The sequence below is a fragment of the Notolepis coatsorum genome (assembly GCF_963971535.1).
Source record: "Notolepis coatsorum genome assembly, chromosome: 8".
NCBI lineage: Eukaryota > Metazoa > Chordata > Actinopteri > Aulopiformes > Paralepididae > Notolepis > Notolepis coatsorum.
This window is the reverse complement of record NC_140172.1, coordinates 18,817,757-18,830,119: the sequence shown is the minus strand read 5'-3', so window position 1 is coordinate 18,830,119 and position 12,363 is coordinate 18,817,757.

Here is a 12,363-nt window from a genome sequence, read left to right as displayed (position 1 = left end):
CACAGGGTTAAGCGCTATGGAGACCCTGGTTGGGTACATTTTGTACTCAGCACTGTCGTAATGGCTTACGGCCATGCCAACCTGTACACGCTCGATCTCGTCAGATCTCGGCCGCTACACAGGTTGGTCCTGGTTAGTACTTGGTTGGGAGACCGCCTGGGAATACCAAGTACGGTGTGCTTGGGGCTGGTTCTCCATTCTTTTCGCTCCTCTCTCACGCATGGCGAAGAGGGGCCTGTTGGGGTGGTCTTTGACCTCCTCTGGTGACCCTGTGCTTCCCGTATCGCCGGGCCCGGTCCGAAGTAATGTTTCGTCGACCTGTAGGCCTGGGATAACCCTTTTTTGAAAACTGAAACACTTGTACTGCGGTATAGCCTGTGTATACCCGCAGGTGTTTTTGGAGTTTTTTCTTGAGGGGTTATAGGAACAACCACTGCATTGGGTAACGACAAGGTGGTTGATTCCCTGGTGTGTTGGAGCAGTGTCAACTCCCAGGTTACCCGGTTGAGGGTGCCCCTGCATGTTCATGACGTCTGCCAATCGTGTCAGCCTTCTCTGCCTCAACCCCTCTGGGTGGTTTTTTTTTTAAATGGAGGCTTCGTCATGCAACAACGCCAGCATACGCCCCTTCCGCCGGGGCGGCTGTTTTCAGCTGACTCCTTTGGCGCCTGTCTCGTCCGCAGTCTCCAGGCTCGGGTTAACAGCCTGTTGCCTGTTTTTTTTCCCCGGTGCGCTGCCTGCTTCCGTTGGTTAACCTTTTTTGTGTGCTTACGGCCATGCTGACTGCCTGTTCTGCAGGGTCAGTGTGCCAGGCGGTGTACTGTTGGGGGGACAGGGCCCGCTCGGCTGAGGGGCCTTTGTCCGGATACGCTGGCGATGTGGGGGGCGGGGTCACTAAGTGCCCACCTGGTGGGGTCTTGATGCTGGCATCATGGACTTCTCCGGGCCCCCGTTCCAGGGGGTCCAGTCCCTTGGTGGGTCTGGGCCTTCCTTCGCGCTCCGCTGCTACGGCCCGTGATTCTGGGGGCAGTAACGAGGTTGTTCCCTCCATTCGTTCCCGGGTGGCATGCGGGTTGTGCGTGTGTGTAGTCGTGGGGTCAGGCCACGGTCTGCTCACCCTGTGCGTTGAGTTGCTTGAGTGCCTCTTCGCACGGTCGGGTCCATCGCCCTCCCGGGAAACCTCCAATAGGGGGGGTGCCCTCCATTAGGGGGGGTCGGGGGGGCTCGGCCCTCCCTGTTCTGATGGTTGTGGGGGGCCTTCAGCGGGGTGTATTTGTCGGCCGGTGGCTCCGCTCGGCCTCCCTATGTGCATGAGTAACGCCGAGCGGAACCGACTATGATACAGAACGATAGGTTATGACTATAACCAAGTTCTGTTAATAGTGGTGACGCTCGGCGTCCGACGCCACTGCAGCCCTTGATCTCACCTTGTGGTGAAAGCTTGGGAAGGAGGAGAGCAGGTGACCACACACCTGCTTATGTAGGTAAGCTGATAGGGGTGTGGTCAGACAAATATTGGGATATAAAGGTACATTGTGGTCTTTATTCAGTGCGCGTGCATGTGTGCGAGGACAGTGCATGAGTGACGCCGAGCGTCACCACTATTAACAGAACTTGGTTATAGTCATAACCTATCGTTATTTGTATAGCTCCTTTCATACAGAAACTGCAGAAAGTGCTTCACAACAGAAAAAAAGACAGGCATAAAATGAGCACATAAAGTGCAGACATATAAAATCACAGTTTTTCACATCTAACATCCCAACAGGCCAACTTGTTTATGGTTTGATTCAGTTTTAAATAGACCATAATAAAAAGAGTAAGATAAAATAGACAGAGTACAAGAGCTGCAGCTATTGGTCTAATGTTAGAGAAAGGAGTAGCCCTGGCACTCTTAATTAGATTGTTAAATTCAGATATCAACTCTTTAAGATATATAGATTAGACATTAGAGACGATGTACCTGGAGGTTGGAAGATTTCCATTGCCTCTCTGTTTTGCGACACTTCAGTCTGAGCTCACAGACTGAATAAATACCTATATGTCCCTATGCCATAAATGTCATGTATGTTGTGTATGTCATAAATGTCTATATGAATTGAAAATGGGGGACCCTGATGGAAACAAGACAAACGTCTTTCTCAGGTCTGCATCCCCTTAACAATTGTGTGTATTGAGCCGTACTGTATTGTACCCATTCTGCAATCTGTTAAATAAAGTTTTCATTCATTCATTCATTCACAGATGTCGTAATTCAAACAAGGCGGGGCGCCTGTATATTTTCCCCAACGGAGTTTCACTTCCGCATTCGGTTTGCTCGATCTGATTAGCCACTGACGTTTCTCTCAGCGCCAATCGCGTTACTCCTAACAAACTGGTTAATCTTGGCGACTCTTTCGAAGTCGCTCTCCTTCAAAGTTGGTTAAAGTGGAGATGAAGCATAGCGATAAATACATATTCATAGCATCACATTAGTATTTAGATAAGCCACAGAAAAAATCACGTTATAAAAATAAGCAGTTTCTAAGAAAAAACGATTTGTTATAATAATAATAATAATGGATTGGATTTATATAGCGCTCTTCTCTGACTGACTGTTGCTCTGACTCAGAGCGCTTCACAGAGTCCATTATTCGTTCATACACAGTCATACCGGTGGTGGTAAGCTACAATTGCAGCCAGAGCTGCCCTGAGGCAGACTCACGGAAGCGTGGCGAATAATCAACACCTACGGCCCCTCCGACCACCACCAACATTCATTCACATGCATACACATTCATACGAGGCAAGTAGATTAAGTGTCTTGCCCAAGGACACAACGGCAATGGGATGGACATGGGCTTATGTGCATTTTTGAAGCATTTATCATTATGGCCGCGGCCATTTTGTTGCTGACGTCATGGGGCTGGTTTGGTGTATACACTGCTGGTTAGCTGCCTATAGTGAATGGGTCAGTCAGTAAATAAAATGTTGCCTACAAAACAACGGGACCGCGGTGGTTCTGTTTGTATTGCTCCTGGCTGTTCAAACTAATTTTACCGTGTGAAAGAGAGGAAAGTTGGTTAATTTCCACAAACTACCAGTGAAAAAAACAGTGTTGTTGGCTCAGGCTGGCTGCACTCAGGCGGCGCGACCAGCCTGTTGGACAGGGAAGGAGGATCTGCAGCGAACACTTCATTGCCTCGGATTATGTTGTTGGGGTGGGATGTTTTTCCAGAAGACCACTAATCAGCTGAAGCCGGACGCGGTTCCCTCGGTCTTCGACAGACAGACCGGCCCAGGCAGCGTCGCGGAGCATTCAGCCTGCTGGCTACCTAGATCCACTTCAACCAGCGTCGCGGAGCATTCAGCCTGCTGGCTACCTAGCTCCAGTTCAACCAGCGTCGCGGAGCATTCAGCCTGCTGGCTACACAGCTTGTCGGTGTGCTAATAGCCTCGGCAACAGTAGCGGCCGCTGGGTACTTCGCCACTAGGGGCGCTATACCAAATATTTTGTACAGTACAGTACAGTACCACGCAACACTCATGGCAAGACGTGAGCGATTCGACACGCTCACTGCAATGAATCGGCTCTTATGAACGAGTCGCTCAGCTGTTACTACAACAACACACAACCAGTCAAATAAAGTATAGTCTAGACTCTAATTCACAACTTGAAACACAATATATAAATAGAAAAGTTAGAAACAAAACTCGCCCGTCTACAAACACAGGCAGATCTCTCCCTCTCTCCTTCTCTCTCTCACACACAGCGCGACGTGGAATCGATTCGTTACACAATCAGACCTATTATATACCAAGAATAACTTCAGTATGAGTACAGGGCTGTACACATATTTTGCATATTGTTAAACGAGCCAAGGCTAGCTATTAAACTATCGATATGAATCGAAAATCTGGGACCCTGATGTAAACAAGACAAACGTTAGCTCCCAGAACGATAGCCAGTTAGCCCGCACCAGCCTAGTACTAGTACTAACGTTAGCTGCCAGAACGATAGCCAGTTAGCCCGCACCAGCCTAGTACTAGTACTAACGTTAGCTCCCAGAACGATAGCCAGTTAGCCCGCACCAGCCTAGTACTAGTACTAACGTTAGCTGCCAGAACGATAGCCAGTTAGCCCGCACCAGCCTAGTACTAGTACTAACGTTAGCTCCCAGAACGATAGCCAGTTAGCCCGCACCAGCCTAGTACTAGTACTAACGTTAGAGAGAGAGAGAGAGAGAGAGAGAGACTCACTGTTTAGTTGAAACGTCCAGGGCAGGAAACGTGTATAATCCGCCATATAGCTTGTTAGCCAAGTGTTAGCTCAGCTGAGCTCGTCGACGTTAGCACAACACTCAACAAGTACATTCCTTTGTCCATTTCCGCTCGAACAGACTGCAAACTACCTGGCGTTCTATCGCCATGCTCTAAGACAAACTCTAACCTTAACCAACTTTGAAAGAGTGCCTAAGCTTAACAGTCTAAAGAAAGAACTTGCAGTCACGGCACGGCACGCTCTAAGACAAACAACAGTCCTAGTACCAGGAACCAAGCGAGAAGCTAGAATTGGAACATTAGAAATTGGATTCGGCCAATCAGAGATCGTCTCTGTGAAATTCTGCCATGGAAAAAAATACTGGCGTCGGCCAATCAGAGAGCGTCTTTGCGAAATGCGGCTATGGAAATTCTCACGGAAGTTCACGCTGCTTTCTAGACCGCTTCAAATCGCGCTCGGATTCCAACATAATAGTCATATTTCAACGCACAACGCCGTATGCACTGATTGGCTGTGACGGAGACAGCGATCAAACTGTGACGCGCACTCAGAGCGCTATCGCGTATAGCCCGGGCCGAGAAATACAAAAAAAAAAAAAAAAAAACGTGATGTCACTTCCTGCTCTGGAAAACGATGTTTTTTTAATTTAGATAATAACGTTATATTGTGCATTGGAAATACAAACATACTTAAAATGAGTAAATATTATTAATTTTAAACATGTTTATATTATTTATAGGGCTATAAAACACAAAAACGAAAAAGTTTTATTGTCTTCTTCTCTGATTTAACAGCAGCTGGCCAGCAGGTGGGTCGGCGCCCTAGCGCCCCTAGTGGTAGAGCCGCCACTGCTCGGCAAGCTAACGGTAGCTGGCTACACAGCTTGTCGGTGTGCTAATAGCCTCGGCAAGCTAACGGTAGCTGGCTACACAGCTTGTCGGTGTGCTAATAGCCTCGGCAAGCTAACGGTAGCTGGCTACACAGCTTGTCGGTGTGCTCATAGCCTCTGCAAGCTAACGGTAGCTGGCTACACAGCTTGTCGGTGTGCTAATAGCCTCGGCAAGCTAACGGTAGCTAGCTCCAGCAGCTTGTCGGTGTGCTAATAGCCTCGGCAAGCTAACGGTAGCTGCCGGCTCCAGCAGCTTGTCGGTGTGCTGGAGCCTCGGCAAGCTAACGGTAGCTGGCTCCAGGCTATTAGCACATCGACAAGCTGCTGGAGCTCCCGATGCTCGGCTGGTTGAAGTGGAGCTAGGTAGCCAGCAGGCTGAATGCTCCGCAATGCTGGTTGAAGTGGATCTAGGTAGCCAGCAGGCTGAATGCTCCGCGACGCTGGTTGAAGTGGATCTAGGTAGCCAGCAGGCTGAATGCTCCGCGACGCTGAACTGCCTGGGCCGGTCTGTCTGTCGAAGACCGAGGGAACCGCGTCCGGCTTCAGCTGAATGAATGAATGAATGAAAACTTTATTTAACAGATTGCAGAATGGGTACAATACAGTACGGCTCAATACATACAATTGTTAAGGGGATGCAGACCTGAGAAAGACGTTTGTCTTGTTTCCATCAGGGTCCCCCATTTTCAATTCATATAGACATTTATGACATACACAACATACATGACATTTATGGCATAGGGACATATAGGTATTTAGTACTGATACATTTGTGACATAGGCGGTATTCAAATATACAGTACTGTTACCCCTAGATCCTGACAGAGTATATACATATGATGGGGAGGGGACTGTACATTAGGAGGGGGTGGGTGGGTGGGAGGGAAATATACATACGGCGGGGAGGGAATATATACATGCGGTGGGGAGGAGACTGTCTATTAGGAGGTGGTGGGGGTTTTGGGCATTTACGGTGGCCAGTTTCGAATTGCAGCCTCCCGTAGGTGCTCTTTAAGAGCGGTTTTGAATGTGGGCAGGGATTCACATTCCTTTACAGCTTTGGGTAGGGCGTTCCACATTGTTGTGGCATAATTGCGAAACGTGTTTAGTCCCTTGTTTGAGCCGAATCTGGGTTTCACATGATTTGTTGAGCTTCCTCTGGTGTAGTGGTTGTGGTATTCACTGACCTTTGGGAAGTATTTTGACATGTACATGGGCACCCCGGTCGTATAGTGTATCTTGTAGACCAGGCCCATTGCAAGTTGCTGTACTCTGTCGTCTACTCTAAGCCATCCTAGGTTGGCAAAGTGGGCAGGGGTGAGGTGGGTTCTGGGGTTCAGGTCAAGCAGTAGTCTGACCAGTTTGTTTTGTGATGTTTGTAATTTTGTTTTAAGCGCCTTTGAGGTGCTTTGGTACCATGAGGTGCACGCATAGTCATAGTACCCTTGAATGAGTGCTCCTGCCAGAGTCTTCAGGGTATTCTTGTTTACCAGAGAGGAGATCCGGTACAAGAATCTAGTTCGTTGGTTGACTTTTTTTATTACATTGGATGCCATTTTGTCACAGGAAAGATTTGCCTCTAGGATGGAACCCAGGTAGGTAATTTCGTCTTTCCTTGTGACAATATTGTCACCCACTGTAACTGAGAATCCGTCGGTCTTGCTGAGTTTGTTATTTGAACCGAAGAGAATGGACTCTGTTTTGCCCATGTGTAATGATAGTTTGTTATCAGCGAGCCATATGCAGATTTTGCCTAGTTCCGTGCTGAGGGTTTTTTCAACCTGCAATTTGTTCTTGTCAGAGACCAGCAGGGCTGAGTCGTCCGCAAACAGGAACAAATTGCAGTCACAGGCTGACGACATGTCATTTGCATAAATTAGGAAGAGTAGCGGTCCTAGTATGCTTCCTTGTGGAACACCACAGCTCACTGTGAGGGGGGGGATAGAGTACCGTTTACCTCTACCATCTGTTCTCTCCCCTCTAGGTAGGATTGCATCCAGCTCACTGATAGGCTATCAAAACCAATTGCTTTTAGCTTGTCCATTAGAATGGAGTGATTGACAGTGTCGAAGGCCTTTTGTAGGTCCAGCATGACCATGCCGCAGTATTTGCCCGCGTCCACCTCTTGTTTGATGTGGTCGTTCAAATAGAGGAGGCATGTGTCAGTGGAGTGGGATGTTCTGAAGCCAGATTGGAATTCGTAGATTAGGTTTTTTTCCGCCAGGTACTTTTCGACCTGTTCGTAGACTATTTTCTCCATGACTTTCGAGATGGAGGTAAGAATAGAAACAGGGCGGTAGTTGCCTGGGTCTAATTTGCTGCCCTTTTTGTGTAGAGGGGTCACTCTCGCAATTTTGAAGTCCTTGGGGACGTGCCCCTGTCTTATAGAGAGGTTTATTATGTGTGTGATGACTGGGGTGATGGCGGCTGCTGCGTCTCTGAGGAATTTGGAGGGGATGTTGTCATGGCCAGTGGCCTTGTTAGGTTGGAGGGCGCTCAATTTTTTGAGTACCTCATCGGTTGTTACCATTTCAAGTTTGAAGTCGTCTTTGTGGACCCCTAGGTTTTTGTAGTATGCTACTATGTGTTCTACCCCATACTGCCCTGAGTGGGAGGGTAGTTTGTTTACCAGTGTTGTGGCTATGTTTGTGAAGAAGATGTTTAAGTAATTGGCTACATCCAGCTTGTCTGTGATGAGCGTGTTGTCCGTCTTTATGTTTATGTTTGAGAATCTGGTTTTAAGTTTTTTACTGCAGCCTAGTTGATTATTGAGTAATTTCCAAAGTTCGCGGGGTTTGTTTTTGTTTTCCTCAGTTTTGTCGTTGATGAAATTTCTTTTTGCGGTTCTGATCATGGTGTTTACGTCATTTCTTAGTCTGTTTCTTTGGATTTTTAGTTCAACCACGTGGGCTTGGAGTTCACTGTTTGAGCTTTTGGAAAGCTTTGTCTGACTTTTATGAAGTTCAGAGCATTTTTTGTCTCTGGTTTTCATAGCGGCCAGTATTTCAGTGTGCATCCATGCCTCAGCGCGATTTTTAACCCTGGTGGTTCTTATCGGTGCCATGTTGTTGAGTATTGTTGTGAATTTGGTTTTGAATCCAAGCCATGTTTCTTCAACCTGTGTACCACTGAGCTCATCTGACCAGTCCAAGCTCCCCAGTTCTAGGTTAAAGGCCTCTCTAGAGTAAGTTTTGAGGTCTCTAGATGTGACTGTTTTGTGACAGCCGGCCTTCTGTTTTAGCTTTTTGCGGGTACAGAAAATCATATAATGATCACTTAACCCGCATGCTATCACCCCTTTACTGGAGATCATGGACTTGTCAGAGGTCAAAATGAGGTCAATGGTGGTTTGTGTCGAATCGCATACCCTTGTGGGTTGGGTGATTAGCTGGCTGAAACCGTGCAGGTCAGAAAATCTACTGAAGGCCTTGAAGACGGGTGCTGATTTACGCAGCATATCCGTGTTCCAGTCCCCAATAAGAATTTTTTCTACCCCCTCCACCCCAGCTAAACACCCATCAAGTGTGTCATAAAAGCCACTCTGTTCTGGTGGTCTATAGATTGTGCCTACTAGTACTGGTTTCGCCCTGTCTAATAAGATTTCAATCCAAACAGTTTCAATTTCATCATGGTTAAGGTCAGTACGGTTGATGTATTTGGTATCCTTGTGTATATACACACAGACGCCACCTCCATACTGCTGATTAGTGGTCTTCTGGACAAACATCCCACCCCAACAACATAATCCGAGGCAATGAAGTGTTCGCTGCAGATCCTCCTTCCCTGTCCAACAGGCTGGTCGCGCCGCCTGAGTGCAGCCAGCCTGAGCCAACGTGCCAACAACACTGTTTTTTTCACTGGTAGTTTGTGGAAATTAACCAACTTTCCTCTCTTTCACACGGTAAAATTAGTTTGAACAGCCAGGAGCAATACAAACAGAACCACCGCGGTCCCGTTGTTTTGTAGGCAACATTTTATTTACTGACTGACCCATTCACTATAGGCAGCTAACCAGCAGTGTATACACCAAACCAGCCCCATGACGTCAGCAACAAAATGGCCGCGCCCATGGCGAAAACAGATTTTTCAGACAAATAAGCAGGATTTCACATTTTATTATAGGACCCTGTCTTACACAAGGTACACAACAAACAAACTAGGATCACATTGTTCACTGCTTCATCTCCCCTTTAAGGTTAGGGTTAGGGTTGCCTGTACCCGTTCCGCAACTGTAAGTTACTTCCGGGGTAGGCCTGATTGGCCCCGACAGGCACGTGACGCGGCAAACTCAGGACGCGCAACGAGGCTGCTGAGAGCTGTCGCGCGGAAATAGGCTGTCTATTGCCATTCTCTAACACAAACTCTAACCTTAACCAGCTCCTTAACAGCGCCTAAACTTAACCGTTCTAACCTTAACCAACTCCGAAACAATGCCTAACCTTAACCTTAACCTTAACCATGCCTAACCTTAACCATAGAAAGAATATTGCCATTCTCTAAGACAAACTCTAACCTTAACCAGCTCCTTAACAGCGCCTAAACTTAACCGTTCTAACCTTAACCAACTCCGAAACAATGCCTAACCTTAACCTTAACCTTAACCATGCCTAACCTTAACCGGCGAAAGAATACACGTTAAAAAAAAAATCACGTTAAAAAAAAAAAATTTGATGGGATTCAAACTCGTCAACAACGGACCGCAGGACCGCAGGACCGCTGCTCTGCCAGGTGAGCTGAAGCGCCGAATGAAAATCATGGCGGATTAGGGCGGTCACATAATTCCGCAAGCTCTGCCGCTCCGCGGAGCGGAGCGTGCCGCGCGGCAGAGAAAGTTGCGCGTCACGTGCCTGTCGGGGCCAATCAGGCCTACCCCGGAAGTAATTTACAGTTGCGGAACAGTTATAGGCGTTAGGGTTAGGGTAACAGCCTGCTGCGTGTAGCTTTATGCCAAGCAAGCAGTGCAAAAACTTACCGTAGTGGCATGCAGTAATGCGCCTTTCATTTTCCGCCGCCCAGCGCCCAGGTCGCGCGGAAATAGGCTGTCTATTGCCATTCTCTTTGACAAACTCTAACCTTAACCAGTTCCTTAACAACGCCTAAACTTAACCGTTCTAACCTTAACCAACTCCGAAACAATGCCTAACCTTAACCATAGAAATTATATTGCCATTCTCTTTGACAAACTCTAACCTTAACCAGCTCCTTAACAGCGCCTAAACTTAACCGTTCTAACCTTAACCAACTCCGAAACAATGCCTAACCTTAACCGGCGAAAGAATACACGTTAAAAAAAAATCACGTTAAAAAATATTTTCGATGGGATTCGAACTCGCCAGCAAACAAGCCATAGGATCCACAGCCATGTGTCCTTGCCAATTGAGCTAGTGCCAGATAGTGAATAAGAGGCGGTGACTTATATATATTGAGCTCCAACCAAGGCGGGATCTCATGCGCATGCGCGGGCACCTCGCGCGAGCACGCCGGCGCACGCACGCACCTGAGCGAGCACGCCGCCGCCGGTGCACGCACGGTAGCATTTGTCTGAAAAGAAGGGCGCTTTACCGCACTAGCGTGCGGTGACGAATGCGGAAGCATTTTTGCACTGCTTGCTTGGCATTAACGTACAGGCCAGCCTGCTGGCGCGATTGTTAGGAGTAACGTGATTGGCGCTGAAAAAAACGTCAGTGGCCAATCAGATCGCGCAAACCGAACGCGGAAGTGAAACGCCGCTGGGGAAAATATACACGCTTACGGGGCGAACGGAGCGAGTTACGAGGGGCGTGACGTCATCTAAGATGGCTGTGCATCACTGTGTTACAACTAGCAGCAAACGTTGCTACAGCCAGGCTATTTACAATGTGGAGCTTTTAACTCGCTTCTCTGCTACAAAACCGCTATCAAAGGACAAGTTAAACAACACATTTGTGATCGGTCACCGTCAACTCCTCCGTGCAAACATGACTGACTTTTAACCCAATTGTGAACCAGATCAAGGGTGTGCCCTTTGTTGTGAGTCGGACCAGAGACATGTTGGATACAATGAAAGTCTCTTGCTAACGTCTGTACGTACTGGACCAAGACTTCACATCTGGATCAAAACGTTCTTCTTGTGGAAACAGATCAGACTGTGGACACCACAACATCTGTAAGTACAATTATGTTCACATTGTTTTCCTCTTATTGCTCCTTTCTTGCAGCAGCGGCTCGAAAGGAACTGTTGCGGCTCCTGTATGTAGGCTGTCAATAAAAAGACCCAGAGGAGTATAAACACTGTGACGCCCATCGTATAATAATTCAGTTACACGTCCAGAATGTGCTTTAAAACTATTTATTCTTTCACCTTCTTTCACTTTCACTTAATGAAACACTTATCCACTATGAATTGAAAATGAGGGACCCTGATGTAAACAAGACAAACGTCTTTCTCTGGTCTGCAACCCCTTAAAAATAAAATATATACCTAGGTAAATGGAATATTGCTCCACTTCTACCAGGGCTATTTGCATATTCTTGGTATCTAGGTACATCTATGGACCGCAGGGAATGTATTCACAGTGTCAGAAATATTGTGTCTATTACTAGGCTTGCTTAAATTGTGATGAAACAAAGGAGGATATGAATTATGATTTTTCTTTGCATCTTTGACAGTGAATAACACCATGATAATAATGACCAAACTTAAAAAACGGCCACTGACCTCGTTCAGTACCCTCTTGAGATCATGTGTAAACAAAATCGAAGGAAATTAATAAAGGGAAGATGATAAAACCGAATTTTGATAGTTTATCAGTGAGCTGGATACAATCCTACCTGGAGGGGAGGGAACAGATGGTGGAAGTAAACGGTACCCTATCCCCCCCCCTCACAGTGAGCTGTGGTGTTCCACAAGGAAGCATACTAGGACCGCTACTATTCCTAATTTATGCAAATGACATGTCGTCAGCTTGTGACTGCAACTTGTTCCTGTTTGCGGACGACTCAGCCCTGCTGGTCTCTGACAAGAACAAGTTACAGGTTGAAAAAGCCCTCAGCTCGGAACTAGGCAAAATCTGCATATGGCTCGCCGACAACAAACTATCATTACACATGGGCAAAACAGAGTCCATTCTCTTCGGTTCAAATAACAAACTCAGCAAGACCGACGGCTTCTCGGTTACAGTGGGTGACAATATTATCACAAGGAAAGATGAAATTACCTACCTGGGTTCCATCC